This window comes from Arachis ipaensis, chromosome B2 (genome assembly GCF_059453495.1).
Source record: "Arachis ipaensis isolate K30076 ecotype BB chromosome B2, ASM5945349v1, whole genome shotgun sequence".
Taxonomy (NCBI): domain Eukaryota; kingdom Viridiplantae; phylum Streptophyta; class Magnoliopsida; order Fabales; family Fabaceae; genus Arachis; species Arachis ipaensis.
In genome coordinates, this window is record NC_142437.1 from 68,593,727 (window position 1) to 68,614,315 (window position 20,589).

Sequence of the window (20,589 nt, forward strand, 5' to 3'; positions counted from 1 at the left end):
GGGTTAGGATTAGTATTTAGGATTTCTATTTTGATTAGGCTACTTCTCTTCAATCACAGGTTCAATGTTCCTTTAATTTATTTTCTACTTTAATTTATTCTATTACTTTAATTGTTGTTTATCTTTTCAATTTGGCTTATGAACTTTTCATGTTAGATTTGAATATTTTATTTAATATAATTTGAGGTATTTCAGATTAATGATTGTTTTATTCTATTTATGATGCTTTCAATTTAATTTAGATTTATTTTCCCCTTTTAGCTTTGGTTAAGTAATTGGTAACACTTGAGTTGTCAAACTCAGCAGTTGATTGAAATTTTGAAATTGTTGATTAATTTTGATCGCTCTAAAGCTAGTCTTTCGACAGGAGTTGACTAGGACCTGAGGATCAGATTAATTAGTCCACTTGACTTTCCTTTATTTAGTAAGGGTTAACTAAGTGGGAGCAATAAACAATTCTCATCACACCTGATAAGGATAACTAGGATGGGATTTTCAATTCTCATACCTTGCAATGGTTTTTATGATAATTAAGATTTAATTTCCTGCCATTTTATTTTTCTGTTCCCTATTTCAAAAACCCAAAAAATATATCTTTTTTCATAACCAATAATAAATCATACTTCCCTGCAATTCCTTGAGATACGACCCGAGGTTTAAATACTTCGGTTATAAATTTTATTGGGTTTTGTTACTTGTGACAATCAAATTTTTGTACGAAAGGATTTTTGTTGGTTTAGAAACTATATCTACAACGCGTTTATTTTTATAAAATTTTTTACTAGCAAGAATCTAATTTTCAATCACATACAGCCTGCCATAGAAGAAATCATTCACAAGCAAAGAAGTCAATAATACCAGAGTTAATTTAGAAATACAAAACAACTCCAATACTTAACCATATTCCTATTACTGATTCCTTTCTAATTTACAAAGTATTTTATACCCTTTTTTCTTTATTTACAGGTCAACTTAGTTTAGATCTCACAAATACAAATTAAGCCAACAACTTCTGATTCGTCTGACTAAGACCTGCAAGATAACCATAGCTTGCTTCAAACCACAATCCTCGTGGGATCGACCCTGACTCGCTCAGGTATTACTTGGACGACCCAGTGCACTTGCTGGTACAGTTGTACGGAGTGTGGGAATTTGTGCACCACTGTAGCTCAAGTGACCTTGGTCAGAGTATCACAAGAACTCATGTAGAAAAAGGGTTATACTTCTGTTCCACCCAGATTCATAAGATTAAGAACGAAAACAACACCTTAAAATTGAATCAAACATGTATTCAATTAGAAAAGTAATAATATTAATCTATAGAAATAAACAGAGCTCCTAACCTTAACCAGGAGGTTTAGTTGCTCATGACGTATAGAAAAAAAAAAGAGTTTTAAAAGTATAGAAGAAGATCTGATAATCCTTAACCTAAGTGATCTCCTCTTTAAATAGTAAATGCTAAACCTAAAAGATATTATTTTAAATTAAGAATTACAAAGATAAGATATGATAAGCCTAAGGAGTGCTAAATCCACTTTGGAGGCCCAATAGTATGTGAAACGGACAGCAACCTGGCACTCAGCGCCAATCTGTACGTTGAACGCCCATAGAGGAGGCGTGCGTTCTAATCCTTTGCTCCCTGGTTGGCGTTGAACGCCAGTTTGGGCGTTCAGCGTTGGGAGTTACTCCTTCTTGGGAACTAAATGCCAGGCTCAGTGTTTAGCGCCAGATTTGGCAGTGATTCCAGAAAACAAAGTATAGACTATTATATATCATTGGAAAGCTCTAGAAGTTAACTTTCTAACATCGTTAAGATCGCATCAATTGGACCTCTATAGCTCAAGTTATGCTTGTTGGAATGCGAGGAGGTCATGGTTGACACCATCTGCTATCCTTTCTTCATTTTTGCACAAGACTATGCCAAATTCGCCCGAAATTCACCTGAAATCATAAAAACACCACAAAAACTCAAAGTAGCATCCAAAGAATAATTTTTCACTAAAATATAATAAAACTTAATAAAATCTAACTAAAAACAATATAAAAACAACTTGAAAAAGGATATAAGATGCTCACGCATCACAAAGGACACAACTGAAGACACTAACAATCAAGTGAATGAAAATAACCAACTCTACTTAACCAAATGTCATTCATGTGCTGAATAAAATGTGGTAGACATTCAATCAGCAACAAAAGCATTTTTGCATGCAAAATGACTCAACTGAACACACTAACAATCAAGTGAATAAAAATTGGCCAACTTTACTGAACTAAACACCATTCATGTTCTGAATAAAACGTGACAAACATTCAATCATCAAGAAAAATATTTCTGCCTTCCAAAGGACCTAACTGAAGACACTAACAATCAAGTGAATGAAAATAACCAACTCCACTTAACCAAATGCCATTCATGTGCTGAATAAAATATGGTAGATATTCAATCAGCAACAAAAGCATTTCTGCATGCAAAAAGACTCAACTGAACACACTAACAATCAAGTGAATAAAAATTGGCCAACTTTAATGAACTAAACACCATTCATGTTCTGAATAAAATGTGACAAACATTCAGTCATCAAGAAAAATATTTCTGCTTGCCAAAAGACCCAACTGAAGACACTAACAATCAAGTGAATGAAAATAACCAAATCTACTGAACCGAACGCCATTCATGTGCTGAATAAAATATGATAGACATTTAATCATCAAGAAAAATATTTCTGCATGCAAAAGGACTCAACTAAACACACTAACAATCAAGTGAATGAAAATCACCGAGCCCACTGAACAAAACACCATTCATGTTGTGAATAAAACGTGATAAACATTCAATCAGCAACAAAAGCATTTCTGCATGCAAAAGGACTCAACTGAACACACTAACAATCAAGTGAATAAAAATGACCAACTCCACTAAACAGAACGCCATTCATGTGCTAAATAAAATGTGATAGACACTCAATCATAAAAAAAAAATATTTATGCATGCAAAAGGACTCAACTGAATACACTAACAATCAAGTGAATGAAAATTACCAAGTCCACTGAACAGAACACCATTCATATTGTGAATAAAACGTGATATTATAATGTTATTACATTATAATAAAAGATGACATTGGAAATAACTAAATTATAATAAAAGATTACAAAATTTTATTATAATTCTCTTTCACAAGAATTAGCTTAATTATTAATCGAGTGTCATTGGAAATAACTAAAAGATGAAATATTTATTTGACTAACGTAAAAATTAAAAAGTTTTATATAATAAAAATATGAAGACATAAACTATTAGATATAATGCACATGAAAAATCAGTATGCAGAAGAAATAATTAAATATTTTGGCGATAAACTCGTAATTGCCACCTATAAATTCTATATTTCTTGAAATAAATTAAAATTCGTATTCAACCAAATATATATAAATATCTTATATGCAGTATTACTTTCAATTCACAAATTTCTACATAAGTATAACTATAAAAATTTTAAACACTAATTTTCTTGCTAATACGTCTCTTTTGATTATGGAACAAGAGTTTCAAGCTTGCATAGTTCTAAGAAAAAAATTGTAACTATTCTTATTTGATTTTGGTCGAGATGAATCATGTAACTATTCTTGTTTAGTATTTACTTAACATAGTTATTTATTTTGGGTTATGCTACGTGTACACCAAAATCAGTCACCAAAATCAGCTACCAATATAAAATACATGCTAGATACAAATACACATTGAAAATAAATTAAATCACACATGTATCTATACATAAATACATTAGTGGATGATTTTAGTGGCTGATTTTAGTATATAAATAGTATTTTTCTTTATCTATTACATTCAAAATCTTGTAGACATTTTTGTTTGGTATAGGTATTCAAATATTTTTGTTTCAAAAAAAGTCTTCATAAGTAAATGTTGAATTGCCCTCATTGTACACATTAAATAAATCAATCAATCACATTATTATTTTACCTTAAAGGTTTTATTATTTCACTAACATCTTTAAGAATCTGAATTTCTCTCCTGTTATAGTGTGCAAGGTGAAAAATACCAGAATACTCTATCGGTCAAGTGAATTAATCAATCATAGCATTAGTTCTACAAATGATACTATTCTTAAATTCAACTAAAAATCATATAGAATAATATAGTGAAATTATAAATACCAAAAAATAATAATATTCATATTCACTATTTAGCAATAGCTAGTGTGGGAACATTCAAGTACCAAGTTAGAAGCGCTCTAACCATTGGCAGAGTGGCAGCCCCTCCCCAGTCACAACCTCAAATGACACTACCACTCCCTTCATCTGATTGAAGTAGTGCTTGTACCTTCTATCCAACTACTTATCAAATCATCGATAGATAATTAATTAAGTAGCTAAGCCAGCATTATTTGATCACCAACTCATCAACTAATTTTGCAGACAAAAAGAAGAACCTTGAATTGCAACCTCATCTGTTCATTTCCAAGTTCTTGATCATGTTAATGCTTTAAAACCAGCATGTCATTAGATTCATGTTGCTCTCACTGATGAGAGAAAAACGATTCCACACAAACTCACCGGCAAGTGTACCGGGTCGCATCAATTAATAATAACTCACAAGAGTGAGGTCGATCCCACAGGGATTGATGGATCAAGCAACTTTAGTGAGGTGATTAGTTTAGTTAAGCTAACAGTGGTGAATTGGGTAAAAGTGTATTGACAGAATGTAAATTGTAAGAATTATAAACTGCAGAAAGTAAATTGGCAGAAACTTAAAAAGCAAGAAACGCAAATTGCAGCAAATGTAAAGGGAATTGGGTGCTGGAAATTAAATGAAGCAGTAAATCAAAGCAAGAACAAGTGCAGAGAAACTGAATTGCAAGAAAGTAAATCAAACTGATGAACATGAATGGAAATGTAAAATTGCAGAAAAAGAACTTGTAGCAGAGAAATGTAGAAATTGAATTTGCATTAACACTGAAATGTAAAAAGTGCAGAAATGTAAAAGTGTTTGCAAGAGCCTTCTACTCTACTCCTACTCCTATTCCTACTGCTGCCTACTACTATTGCAGCCTACTGTCAGTGATCCTTCTTTTCTAACAGAACTAAAGCCTTTTTATAGGCATCTCTAAATTACAAATGAAATTCAAATTGAAAACAAATTACAACTCAAATGGAATTCCTATTCTAACTATTTCTTGTGCCTTTGAGTGATGTCAATGGGCTCTGCTTACTTTGAATTTTCGATGGGCCTTGAATCAGATTAATTGAGCGAGGGTTGCACTTCCAGGAGAACGTAGCATTCATTAAGTGAGCGGAACGCTTTTACACCCACGCGTACGCATCCTCTGTGCGTGCACGTCCTTTTTGTGTTTTGGGCCTTCCACACGTACACGTCCCTCACGCTTACGCGTACTTTGTCAATCTAGCACATTGACGCATGTGCGTCATGCACGCGTACGCGTCCCTTGCAGCGTTCACCAAACGAGCGTAGCGCTTGCAATATGAGCGCTCCCCACGCGTATGCGTCACCTACGCGTACGCGTGGGTCTTCAAACATGCCACTTTCATGCTGCCGCTCAGCCCATGCTTGCGCGTGCTTCTTCAAGTATTCTCCATCGATGCGTGCGCGTCGTGTATGCGTGCACGTCGGCTGCAAAACTTCAACAAGAGATTTGATTGTGCCCGAAAATGCTCACTTAATGAACGTAGCGTTCTCTTACAAAACGAGCGCCAATCACTTCCACGCGTACGCGTCATGCATGCGTACGCGTGGGTCTTCAATACTTGTTGCCCGACGCATGAGCGTCCTATACGCGTGTGCGTCATGGCGTTTTCGCGCCAAGAGCGCTCCTTGTTTAAATCATGGGCCATGCTTTTAAAAGCGTGGCCTAAGGCTCCAAAGCGTGCTCAACTCCAAAAATATATCCAGAATTCTTCTTTTGAGCTTATTTTGTGTTTTCTACTTCTTTTCCTTCATCTTTGCACCTATCATCAACCAAACAGATACATCAAAGCCTTGGCATAATCATTGAAGAATGAAAGTCTCGCACGATCTAGAATTTCCACAAATAAGTTCTCGTTGTAAATATAGCTTCTAGACCGACAAGAATTCCTTTCTTACAAAAGTTTTGGTTGTCACAAGTAACAAACCCCTTAAAAATTGATAACCAAAGTATTTAAACCTCGGGTTGTCTTCTCAAGGAACTGCAGGGAGGTGTTCTTATTATTGGTTATGATTTTTGTGAATTGGGGATTTTTGAAAGTAAGGAACAAGTAATTTAAATGACAAGTAAAATAAATAAATAACTGTAAAATAAACTCTTGGCAGGGTATGAAAATTCGAAAGTCCTATCCTAGTTATCCTTATCAATGGTGATGAGAATTATATTTTGCTCTCTACTAAGTCAACCTCTAACTATGAAGGTAAGTCAAGGGGATAAATCAATTTAACACCTAAAGTCCTAGTCAACTCCTAAGGGAAGGCTAGAGTTATAGGAATTTAAATCAATCAGCAAAGATAAAAATTATCAATCACAATGAGTTTGACAACTCAAGAGTTACCAATTAATCAACCAAAGAAAAAAGGGAAAAATCTAAATTATTTATATATATAAAGGAAAGCAATCATAATTCTAAAATACCTCAAATTATATTAAATAGAAAATCAATCTAAACATAAAAAGTTCATAAGCCAATCTGGCAACATAAGTAATTGAATGAGAGCATTAAAGTATCTGAAAGTAAAAGAGAAATATAGAGTAAAAGAAATATTGAACCTAATGAAGAGTTGAAATTCTAAATTGAAATAATAAGAAATCCTAATCCTAAAACCTAAGAGAGAGGAGAGAACCTCTCTCTCTAAAAACTACATATAAACTATGAAAAGTGAATAATTGAAGACATGATCAATGAATGGATGCATTCCCCCACTTTATAACCTCTAATCTGTGCTTTCTGTACTTGGATATGGGCCAAAAAGGGCTTCAGAAATCGCTGTGAGCATTTTCTGTATTTTCTGGTGCATGGCATCTGTCACGCGTCTGCGTGGGTCACGCGGTCGCGTCATCTGGAGTTTTCCTTATCACGCGTTCGCTTCGGTCACGCGTACGCGTCATCTGTGTTCTGCTCATGGCGCGCGTCCGCATCAGTCACGCGTTCGCGTCGCTGCCTTTTCGCGTTGGGCATGCGACCGCGTCATCCATGCGTTCGCATCGCTGCCAGTTTCTTCAAAAACTCCATTTTGTGCTTTCCTTCTATTTTTGTATGTTTTCTTTCCATCCTTTAAGTCATTCCTACCTTAGAAGATCTGAAACTTCTCAACACACAAATCACGGCATCGAATGGTAATAAAGGGTAATTAAAATAAATGATTTCAAAGCATAGGAAACATGTATTTCACATATATCACATAATAAGGAAGGGAAAGTGAAACCATGCAATTTACATGAATAAGTGGGTGAAGGATTGAATAAATCTCTTGAATTGAGCACAAAATATATCATAAAATATGGATTTATCAATCATCAAATCTTGCATCATTCATATTATCAACTAAATCTTGCAAGAAATCTAATGAAAATGCATAAAATTATCAATGTTTGATTGAATCAAGACAAGCATGAAATTCTCACTCAAACACTTACTTATTGCCTAAAAATGCATGAAAACCAAGTAAACACTAATAAAAAAGGTTTGTGAAACTAGCCTAAGATGACTTGTCATCACCCACACCCTACACCCCAAACCAATTATTTCAAAATAAAAAAAATCTCTGACTCAGATAAAAAAATTTGAAACTTTAAATGAAGCTGGAAGATAAACATAAGTCAAAGATTTCAATATGGTATTCATTTTCTATGTTGCAACAATTCATGCTCCATTACTTAGAAATCTCATTTGGTTTTATTTGATGCAAAATTGAAGATGAGAGGGAACTAGATTAAGACCTTTTGGGGAATGGCAACTAGAATCCTAGCAACAATAGTGTGGTTCTAGATTTTCTGCATCAACGGCTCCATACCAGATAAAGACGCCAACAAAAACAACAACATTACAAATATATACATCAGATCAAATAATAAGGAACACACACAACTCTTCAACGCAAACCATCACCAATCTGTCATTGGAAAAAGAAAAAAAAGGAAAAAGAAGAAATCACCCGAAGTGGGAGTGTGCCTCTTGATTATTAGTTTTCTTATTCAATAACTCTTCTCTTTATTAGTACATTTAGTTTGCATCTACATTTGCATATTTTTATTTTTATTTTAAAAAAAAAATTCACGCGACGCAACCGCATCAGTGACGCGTCCGCGTCGCAGGTGGCTCAGAAAGAACAAGAAAGCGAACAGAAAGTCACGCAAGAGCGTGGCTGGAGGCGTGCCTTTGGCACAAATCACCCCACACGACCGCGTCGCCGATGCATCCGCATCATGTGGGAACTTTGGCCTCCCACGCGACTGCGTCACTCACGCGGCCGCGTGACATGAAAATCGACGTCAAAAGGGTTCATAGCCGAAAGTTATGCTGGAGTGGTGCTGGACTGGTGCTGAATGCACAGCCTTACCATGCGGACGCCTGGCTCACGCGTCTGCATCATATCCCCATATTGGCCACTCACGCAATCGCGTCGACCACGCGATCACGTCACCCAAAATTTGGCAAAATAAAATTTTGAACAGAGAGTTGTGTGAGTGCGAGGCTGCCCTCGCGCCAGTAGTATAAAACGAGTCACGCGTCCGCGTGACCAACGCGACCGCGTCGATTAACTTAAAGCGCAAGTCGCGCGAACGCGTCACCCACGCGTCCGCGTCGCTTGCGCCGCACAGCTTACCCTAAATTGCTAACTATCTTATCTTTCTTTTCCCCCAAATCCTATTTTCTCTTCTCCTTCCTTATTTCTTCCTTCTTCCCTCTTCCTTCTTTCTCACTTTCTACTTTCTCACCACCATTAACAAGGTTTTTTTTTCTTCTTCCTTCCTTACTTTTCTATTATTCTTTTTTATTTTTATGTTTTCTTATTTTCTTTTTACTTTCATTATCCATTTTTTCTTTTTCTTTCTTTCTTTTAATTGGTGTTAGAATTTATTTGAGTCATTATTTCTCATTATATGCTTGTGGATTGTTACAAAATTGTTTGGCAATCATATAGTACCTTTAAAAAAAAGGGGGGTTGCTTGCATGTTCAAATCATTATTTTTAATAGTTTCTTCGTCATGCATGCTATGTGTTTGTGCAAAAGCCCATATGGCATTATGCATTTTTCTATTCTACTATTCAATGCTTGCTTTTCACAAATTCCCTTTATTATTGTATTAATTAAATTTAATTGTCAATACAAACAGGATGGTTAGTTTGTTACGAGTGATAACATATTTAACAAATTAAATACTTGATCTATGCTACTCATGCCTTTGCTTGCATACCAATAAACACCTTGCATTTAATTGTCATCACATGCACTTGCTATATTTCCATTGGTGAAATTTTCACATGTAGTCATGACCATGTGTTAACGACATCTTCTTTACCGTGCATTGTTTATCACTTATACCATCCCCTTCCTTGCCCTATCTCTTTGAATTTAAGTTACTTTCTCTTCCCCTTTTCAGGATGGCCACCAAGAAAGAAAAAGAGAAAGCTACTCCCAAACCACCAGCAAGAAGAGGAACAAAAAGAGCATTAGTGGCAGAGCCTTCTTCAACTGCAGTCAAGCTGATGAGAGGACTTTTGCGTGGTCTAAAAATTTGCGGATAAATCCTCGTTGCAAGTATAGTTTATAAACCTTCAAAAGTCCTTTCATACAAATGTTTTGGTTGTCACAAGTAACAAACCCCTAAATAAATTGATAACCAAAGTATTCAAACCTCGGGTCATCTTCTCAAGGAATTGCAGGAAGGTGTTCTTATTATTGGTTATGAAAAAGTGTGTTTTGGGGTTTTTGATTAAGGTAAAAAGTTAGTTGAATGACAAGAAAGATAAAATAATAATAAAAATAAACTCTTGGCAAGGTATGAAGAACTGGAAGTCCTATCCTAGTTATCCTTATCAATTGTGATGAGAATTGGATTTTTCTCCCACTTTGTTAACCTCTAACTATGAAGGTAAGTTAAGTGGATGACTTAATTTCAATTCCTCGAGTCCTAGTCTTTCCTTGGGAAAGGCTAGAGTTATTGGAACTCGAATTAATTCTTGAAGAATTCCAATTTTCAATCAACAATGAGTTTGATAACTCAAGAGTCACCAATTAATCAACCAAAGCCAAAAGGGAAAAATCTAAATTATTTATATAAATAAAAGAAAGCAATCATAAATCTGAAATACCTCAAATAATATTAATTAAGAAAATCATAACATGAATGTAACATAAGCCAAATAGGCAACATAACTAATATAAGCATTAAAATATCTGAAAGTAAGAGATAAGTATAAAGTAAAAGAACATTGAACCTGGGATTGAGAGTCACTCCTAAAACTAAGAGAAGTCCTAAATCCTAATCCTAAGAGAGAGGAGAGAACCTCTCTCTGTAGAAACTACATCTAAATCCTAAAATTGTGAATTTGAGAGCCTCCTTATGAATGGATGCATTCCCCCACTTTATAGCCTCTAATCTGTGTTTTATGGGCCGCAAACTGCGTCAAAAACAGCCCAGAAATCGCCCCCAGTGTATTCTGGTACGTTCAGGTCGCGGGCAAGTGACGCGGAGGTGTCGCCCACGAGGCCGCGCGGATTGAAGTTCGCAGATGCGACGTGTCCGCGTGGATCACGCGTTCGCGTCGTCTAGCGTCAGGGCAACTTTGGCATATTATATATCAAATCGAAGCCCCGGACGTTAGCTTTCCAAAGCAACTAGAACCGCGTCATTTGGATCTCTGTAGCTAAAGTTATAGCCGTTTGAGTGCAAAGAGCTCAGGCTGGACAGCTTAGCAATTTCTCCAACTTATTGTATTCCTTCCACTTTTGCATGCTTCCTTTCCATCCTCTGAGCCATTCATGTCCTGTAATCTCTGAAATCACTTAACACACATATCAAGGCATCTAATGGTAATAAGAGAGGATTAATATTAGCAATTATAAGTCCAAAGAAACATGTTTTCAATCAAAGCACATAATTAGGAAGGCAAATGTAAAACCATGCAAATAGTATGAATAAGTGGGTAAAGATTAGATAAAAACCACTCAATTGAGCACAAGTAGATAAACTATAAAATAGTGATTTATCAACCTCCCCACACTTAAACATTAGCATGTCCTCATGCTAAGCTCAAGAGAACTATAAAAGTGAAGAGGAATGGTAAAATGTATGAAATGCAACCTATGTATATGAATGCAAAATGTTTCTACCTACTTGGTTAAAAGTAAATAAGTTCTCCAAGACAAAAATAATTCAAATTCCACTAATTCAAATCATATAATAAAATACAAGTAAACTTGTAAGAAGATAGCTCATGAAAGCAGGGAACATAGAGTCAAGCATTGAACCCTCACTGGTAGTGTATATCACTCTAATCTCTCAAGTGTATAGGGTCAATCACTCTACTCTTCCCTAGTCATGCTTTCTAAACCTTGTTCTTCATCTAACCAACAACAAATATTTTGCATATCAATACAAACATCATGAGGTCTTTTCAGGGTTGTAATGGGGTTGAGGTAAAGGTAAGGGTATATATAAGGCTAAGTGAGCTAGTAAAGTGAATCCTTGATTAGTCCAAGATCTCACCTAACACATACATACTTTATAAAATTTAAAATGCTTTACCTAGCTACCCAAATTTTCCCACTTTTTGTATTACATGTTCATGTGTCAAACTTATTTTTGAATTTTATCCCATGTGCATTGATTCTTTTTATTTTGCATTTGGGGTAATATTATTTTTTTTCTCTTTTCTTTTCTTCTTCTTTTTCAAAAATTCCAGCTTCCTCTGCTTGTTTCAGTACAAAGTTATGCTCCGTACTGTTCACTGGAGTTTCTAGTATCTCCTTCATGCTACGTTCTTCATTAGATTGTCCACATGAAGCCATGGGGGTTCCTTGAGTGTCCGAACGTCGGGAAGCTAATTGATTTATCGCTTGCTCTAATTGACGAATGGTTGCCTGAAATCGATCCACTGTTTCCTTGAAACGATCATTTGTCTCTTGATGCACTCGGCTTTCATAAATAGGATCATAGTGCTCTTGGATTGATGGATATGGAGATGGTGAATATTGAAGTGGTGGTTCTTGTGAGTAATTGGGTTGGAATTGGGGTGGTTCTATATATGGTTCATATGGCTCATAAGGTGGTTGAGGGTTAGGGTCATATAGAGGTGAATGGCGGAAAGGGGCTTGTGAGTTCGGTGGTCCAAAGTTATGTAGACCAGCCTCTGAACCTATGGTGCATCCTTATAGACCAGCCTCTGAACCTACCAAGACACTTCCGGAATGCCATGGGACATGTACAGATTGCGGGCAACTTACCTTTCCCCGCCTTGGTCTCAGATCTCGTCTCAGCAGCCGGAGTCTCCTACAGAGCTGGGGACACCAAAGCCATGCTTCCACGGGATGATCAATATGTCCCTAACGGGAAATATATTAGACTCCCAGCAGCCACTACTAGCCAGCCTACTGAACCGGCTGAAGACATCCCTCCATCAGCAGCACAAGCACCTACAACAAACCAACTGCTCCATCAGATACTTGAAAAGTTGGATCGGTAGGAACAGAAAGCTAAGATGAGAGAGCGCCGTAACAAGCGCCGATTCACATACCTTAAGAAGCTGATTATGGGAAAATTCAAGGACTCAGACACCCCAGACTCCACTTCTTTTACCAGCACAGGGAGCCATGATGGCCCCGACTGTGGAGATACTGCTACCAGCCCACCCCTGTTCCTGACAAATGGCACCGAGGACGGTACAAAGCTTTAAGTGTGGGGAGGTCGGTCAGTACCTGACTTCCGGAGGTAATTTCTCTTCCCTAACACCAATAAATTAGGATATTTAGTTAGATTTTTCTTTTGTAGAATAGGATAAATTGCACAGTAATAGATTAGTTGCATGCATGTTCTACTTGATTGAAAAGACAATAAGTTTCTTCTAAAACCCTATTTTTGGAACAAAATTTCACTAATTTTAATTAAAACTTTTATGTTAAATTTGCTTGAAGTTGTATTTGGAACATGAGTTCTGAGCTAAAGAACACACAACCTGTGAGATTTGAGCCTTTATGCATGGTTACATTATTTAACCATAATTATTTTATTCTTGTGTGTTTACTTCTCTATGATTGTAATCTATATTTTGTTTCATCCTATATGTCCAATGTTTATTATATTTATATGCTTGCATATGATTGAGGCCATTATTTGTTTAAACTCACTTATCCAAATTAAGCCTACCCTTTCAATTACCTTTGTTAGCCACTTTGAGCCTTTAAATCCCATTTGTTCTATATTTTACCACATTACTAGCCTTAAGCGGAAAAACAATTATATAACCCAAATTGAATCTTTGGTTAGCTTAAGATAGAATTGTGTGTGCTAAATTAAGTATGGAAAATTGTGGGAACAAAAGATAATAAGGGAATGTGTCATGATAATACAATGGGAATTTGGATACCTACTCATGTGAAACTATAAGAATAAAAAATCTATGTGCATTGATAAGCCATGTTTATTTTTATGTTTATGATGAAAAAAAAATCCAAAAATATTCAATAAATAAATAAGGGGACAAAATTACCCCAATGCTAAATTTAAATTCAAGAATCATTGCATATATGATAAAATTAAAATAAAAAGTTGATACATGAGTATGGAAGGTGAAAGAGAAATTTCTGGGTAGCTAGGTATGAATTCTAAAGTTATATAGAATATATATAGGTTAGGTTAAAGCTTGGGTTAACTAAAGATTCAAATTATAAGCTTACTTAGCCATATATGTATCCTTACCTTTACCTTGGCCCCATTACAACCTTCAAAAGACCTCATGATGTTTGCATTAGTATATTAAATGTTGTTGATTGGTTAGGAAAAGAACAAAAATTAGAGAGCATGATTAGAGAAGGATAGAGTGATTACCCTATACACTAGAGAGACTAGAGTGTACATACATCATCAGTGAGGGTTTAATGCTTGAAATTCTGTGTTCCCTGCTTTCATGAGCTATCTTTTTGCACTTTTATCCGTTCTTACTGTATAAGAATTGAATTAGTGGAATTTGATTTGTAATTGTTTTGAAGAACTTATTTACTTTTGATCAAGTGGACAAGAATCATATAGTTGAATTCACATATATAGGTTGCATTGCATTGCATGAGTTTTACATGTTTCTACTCATTTATTTTATCTCCTCCAACTAAGCATGAGGACATGCTAATGTTTAAGTGTGGGGAGGTGATGAGCGGATAATTTATACGCTTTTTGACATTGTTTTTAGTATGTTTTTAGTAGGATCTAGTTACTTTTAGGGATGTTTTCATTAGTTTTTATGTTAAATTCACATTTCTGGACTTTACTATGAGTTTGTGTGTTTTTCTGTGATTTCAGGTATTTTTTTGCTGAAATTGAGGGACTTGAGCAAAAATCAGATTCAGAGGTTGAAGAAGGACTGCTGATGCTGTTGGATTCTGACCTTCCTGCACTCAAAGTGGATTTTCTGGAGCTACAAAACTCGAAATGGTGCGCTTTCAATTGCGTTGGAAAGTAGACATCCAGGGCTTTCCAGCAATATATAATAATCCATACTTTGGCCAAGTTTTAATGACGGAAACTGGCGTTCAACGCCAGCTCTCTGCCCAATTCTGGCGTCCAGCGCCAGAAAAGGATCCAAAACCAGAGTTGAACGCCCAAACTGGCACAAAAGCTGGCGTTCAACTCCAAGAAGGACCTCTACAGGTGCAACACTCAAAGCTCAGCCCAAGCACACACCAAGTGGGCTCCGGAAGTGGATTTATGCATCAATTACTTACTTCTGTAAACCCTAGTAGCTAGTTTATTATAAATAGGACATTTCACTATTGTATTTGACATCCTGGATTGTATTTTGATCCTGTGATCACATTTTGGGGGCTGGCCATTCGGCCATGCCTGGACCTCTCACTTATGTATTTTCAACGGTAGAGTTTCTACACTCCATAGATTAAGGTGTGGAGCTCTGCTGTTCCTCAAAGTTTAATGCAAAGTACTACTGTTTTCTATTCAATTCATCTTATTTCGCTTCTAAGATATTCATTCGCACTTCAATATGAATGTGATGAACGTGACAATCATCATCATTCCCTATGAACGCGTGCCTGACAACCACTTCCGTTCTACATTAGATTGAATGAGTATCTCTTAGATCTCTTAATCAGAATCTTCGTGGTGTAAGCTAGAATGATGGCTGCATTCAAGAGAATCCGGAAAGTCTAAACCTTGTCTGTGGTATTCCGAGTAGGATTCAATGATTGAATGACTGTGACGAGCTTCAAACTCGCGATTGCTGGGCGTAGTGACAGACGCAAAAGGATAGTAAATCCTATTCCAGCATGATCGAGAACCGACAGATGAATAGCCGTGCCATGACAGGGTGCGTTGACCACTTTCACTGAGAGGATAGGATGTAACCATTGACAAGGGTGATGCCTTCAGACGATTAGCCGTGCCGTGATAGGGCATTTGGATCATTTTCCCGAGAGAAGACCGAAAGTAGCCATTGACAATGGTGACGCATTACATAAAGCCAGCCATGGAAGGGAGTAAGACTAATTGGATGAAGATAGCAGGAAAGCAAAGGTTCAGAGGAACGAAAGCATCTCTATTCGCTTATCTGAAATTCTCACTAATGATTTACATAAGTATTTCTATCCCTATTTTATTAATTATTTTCGAAAACCCCATTACTATTTTATATCCGCCTGACTGAGATTTACAAGGTGACCATAGCTTGCTTCATACCAACAATCTCCGTGGGATTCGACCCTTACTCACGTAAGGTATTACTTGGACGACCCAGTGCACTTGCTGGTTAGTTGTGCGAAGTTGTGAACCATGGTATTGGCATCATGTTTTTGGCGCCATTACCAGGGAAAGAAAGAGCGATGAATTTTACATAATCAAAGTGTAATCACAATTTCTGCGCACCAAGTTTTTGGCGCCATTACCGGGGATTGTTCGAGTTTGGACAACTGATGGTTCATCTTGTTGCTCAGATTGGGTAACTTTCTTTTCGTTTTCTTTTCAAAAAGTTTTCAAAAATTTTTCAAAAATCTTTCAAAAATTTTTTCTTTTGTTTTCGAAAAAAAAAATATAATAAAAAAATAATATTTTCAAAAAAATAAATTATTCTATGGCTTCAAAACTTTCAAGAATGAATTTTAGAGTTTCATGGTAACATGTTGAATCCTATCTGGCTGAAAAGCCATACCCAAACTCCTTTGGGATTGGTCTTCAACTAATCACCTCAATGGATGTAAATCCATTCTAAAGCTTGACTGGCTATTAAGCCATGTCTAACCCTCAGATTGGAGCTTTAGACTAAAGAGTACAAGATTCCTGGAATTCATATGAAAAATTTTGAATCCTTATTTTTTTTTCTTTTTCAAAATGATTTTCGAAAATTTTAAAATAAAAATACAAAAAAATAATAAAATCATAAAAATCAAAAATATTGTGTGTTTCTTGTTTGAGTCCTGAGTCACGTTATAAGTTTGGTGTCAATTGCATGTGCATCTTGCATTTTTCGAAAATTCTCATGCATTCATAGTGTTCTTCATGATCTTCAAGTTGTTCTTGGTAAGTCTTCTTGTTTGATCTTTGCATTTGCATGTTTTGTGTCTTTTCTTGTTTTCATATGCATTTTTGAATTCTTAGTGTCTAAGCATTAAAGAATTCTAAGTTTGGTGTCTTGCATGTTTTCCTTGCATTAAAAATTTTTCAAAAATGTGTTCTTGATGTTCATCATGATCTTCATAGTGTTCTTGGTGTTCATCTTGACATTCATAGCATTCTTGCATGCATTCATTGTTTTGATCCATAACTTTCATGCATTGCATCATTTTTCTTGTTTTTCTCTCTCATAAAAAAAATTCAAAAATAAAAAAAATATCTTTTCCCTTTTTTCTCTCATAAATTCGAAAATTTGAGTTCACTCTTTCAAAAATTTTTAAAAATCTAGTTGTTTTTATGAGTCAAATCAAATTTTCAATTTAAAAATCTCATCTTTTTCAAAATCTTTTTCAAAAATCTTAGTTATTTTCGAAAATTCCAAAAATATTTTTCAAAAATCTTTTTCTTATTTTTATATCAAATTTTCGAAAATAACATAATCAATTAATGTTTTGATTCAAAAATTTCAAGTTTGTTACTTACTTGTTAAGAAAGATTCAAACTTTAAGTTCTAGAATCATATCTTGTGATTTCTTGTGAATCAAGTCATTAATTGTGATTTTAAAAATAAAATCTTTTTCAAAATTAGTTTCAATCATATCTTTTCAAAAATATCTTCTTATCTCATCTTTTTTTCAAAAAAATTTGATTTCAAAATATCTTTTCTAACTTCCTAACTTCTTATCTTTTCAAAATTTGTTTCAACTAACTAACTAACTTTTTGTTTGTTTCTTATCTTTTTCAAAACCACCTAACTAACTCTCTCTCTCTAATTTTCGAAAATATCTTCCCTCTTTTTCAAAAAATTCTTTTTAATTAACTAATTATTTTAATTTTTTATTTTAATTTTCGAAAAAAAAAATCACTAACCTTTTTCAAAAACTATTTTCAAAAATCACTAACCATTTTTCAAAAACAATTTTCGAAAATTCCCTCTCTCATCTCTTTCTATTTGTTTATTCATCTACTAACATCTCTCCCTCACTCACAAAAAAAAAAGAGAGGATCTCTATTATTATTATTTTTCTGTGCCCTCTTCTTTGTCATATGAGCAGGAGCAAGGACAAGAATATTCTTGTTGAAGCAGATCCAGAACCTGAAAGGACTCTGAAGAGGAAACTAAGAGAAACTGAATTACAACAAACCAATAAGCACCTGTCAGAAATTATCAAATAGGAAAAGGAGATGGCAGCTGAAAATAATAATAATGCAAGGAGAATGCTTGGTGACTTTAGTACACCTAATTCCAATTTACATGGAAGAAGCATCTCCATTCCTGCCATTGGAGCAAACAACTTTGAGCTGAAACCTCAGCTAGTTTCTCTGATACAACAAAACTGCGAGTTTCATGGACTTCCATCTGAAGATCCTTTTCAGTTCTTAACTGAATTCTTGCAGATCTATGATACTGTTAAGACTAATGGAGTAAATCCTGAAGTCTACAGGCTCATGCTTTTCCCTTTTGCTGTAAGAGACAGAGCTAGAGTGTGGTTGGACTTTCAACCCAAAGACAGCCTGAACTCTTGGGATAAGCTGGTCACGACTTTCTTAGCCAAGTTCTTTCCTCCTCAAAAGCTGAGCAAGCTTAGAGTGGATGTCCAAACCTTCAAACAAAAAGATGGTGAATCCCTCTATGAAGCTTGGGAAAGATACAAACAGTTGACCAAAAAGTGTCCTTCTGACATGCTTTCAGAATGGACCATCCTGGATATATTCTATGATGGTCTGTCTGAGTTATCTAAGATGTCATTGGATACCTCTGCAGGTGGATCCATTCACCTAAAGAAAACGCCTGCAGAAGCTCAAGAACTCATTGACATGGTTGCAAATAACCAATTCATGTACACTTCTGAAAGAAATCCTGTGAATAATGGGACGCCTATGAAGAAGGGAGTTCTTGAGGTTGATACTCTGAATGCCATATTGGCTCAGAACAAAATATTGACTCAGCAAGTCAATATGATTTCTCAGAGTCTGAATGGAATGCAAGCTGCATCCAACAGTACTCAAGAGGCATCTTCTAAAGAAGAAGCTTATGATCCTGAGAACCCTGCAATAGCAGAGGTGAATTACTTAGGTGAACCCTATGGAAACACCTATAACTCATCATGGAGAAATCATCCAAATTTCTCATAGAAGGATCTAAAGCCTCAACAAGGCTTTAATAATGGTGGAAGAAACAGGTTTAGCAATAGCAAGCCTTTTCCATCATCCACTCAGCAACAGACAGAGAATTCTGAGCAGAACCCATCTAGCTTAGCAAACTTAGTCTCTGATCTATCTAAGGCCACTGTGAGTTTCATGAATGAAACAAGGTCTTCCATTAGAAATTTGGAAGCACAAGTGGGACAGCTGAGTAAAAGGATCACTGAAATCCCTCCTAGCACTCTCCCAAGCAATAAAGAAGAAAATCCAAAAGGAGAGTGCAAGGCCATTGACATAACCAAAATGGCCGAACCCAATGAGGGAGAGGATGACGTGAATCCCAAGGAGGAAGACCTCCTAGGACGTCCAGTGATCAATAAGGAGCTTCCCTCTGAGGAACCAAAGGACTCTGAGGCTCATCTAGAGACCATAGAGATTTCATTGAACCTCCTTATGCCATTCATGAGCTCTGATGAGTATTCCTCTTCTGAAGAGAATGAGGATGTTACACCCATAGCAAACTGCCAAGTTTCTTGGTGCAATCATGAAGCTGAATGCCAAATTATTTGGTATTGAAACTTGGGAAGATGAACCTCCCTTGTTCACCAATGAACTAAGTGATCTGGATCAACTGACATTGCCTCGGAAGAGACAGGATCCTGGAAAGTTCATAATACCTTGTACCATAGGCACCATGATCTTTAAGGCTCTGTGTGACCTTGGTTCAGGAATAAACCTCATGCCCCTCTTTGTAATAGAGAAACTGGGAATCTATGGGGTGCAAGTTGCTAGAATCTCATTAGAGATGGCAGATAATTCAAGAAAACAGGCTTATGGATAAGTAGAGGACGTGTTAGTGAAGGTTGAAGGCCTTTACATCCCTGCTGATTTCTTAGTCCTGGATACTGGAAAGGAAGAGGATGAATCTATCATCCTAGGAAGACCTTTCCTAGCCACAGCAAGAGCTGTGATTGATGTGGACAGAGGAGAATTGATCCTTCAAATAAATAAGGACAACCTTGTGTTTACAACTCAAGGATCTCTCTCTGCATCCATGGAGAGGAAGCAGAAAAAGCTTCTCTCAAAGCAGAGTCTAACAAAGCCCCCACAGTCAAACTCTAAGTTTGGTGATGGGAGGCCACAACCAAACTCGAAGTTTGGTGTTGAACTCCCATATCCAAACTCTAAGTTTGGTGTTGGGGGAGTCTCAACAATGCTCTGAACATCTGTGAGGCTCCATGAGAGCCTACTGTCAAGCTATTGACATTAAAGAAGCGCTTGTTGGGAGGCAACTTAATCTCTATTTATCTAACTATATTTTTCTTAGTTATATGTCTTTATAGGTTCATGATCATGAGGAGTCACAAAATAAATATAAAAATTGAAAATGGAATCAAAAACAGCAGAAGAAAAATTACACCCTGGAGGAAGCATCTGCCTGGCATTCAACGCCAGAACAGAGCATGGCTCTGGCGCTGAACGCCCAAAATGGGCAGTATCTGGGCGCTGAACGCCCAAAATGGGCATCATCTGGGCGCTGAACGCCAGAATTGCACCCTGGAGAGGAGCTGGCGCTGAACGCCCAGAACAAGCATGG

At 36.1% G+C, this 20,589-nt stretch overlaps 1 non-coding gene across 1 annotated transcript; it reads right to left on the reverse strand.

The window, feature by feature from the left end:
• Nucleotides 1-18,428: 18,428 nt before the first annotated feature.
• LOC148574270 (small nucleolar RNA R71) lies at nucleotides 18,429-18,536 on the reverse strand. The gene has a single exon (XR_015905544.1). It is a non-coding gene; the product is annotated as a small nucleolar RNA R71 (small nucleolar RNA).
• Between the last annotated feature and the right edge of the window lie 2,053 nt (nucleotides 18,537-20,589).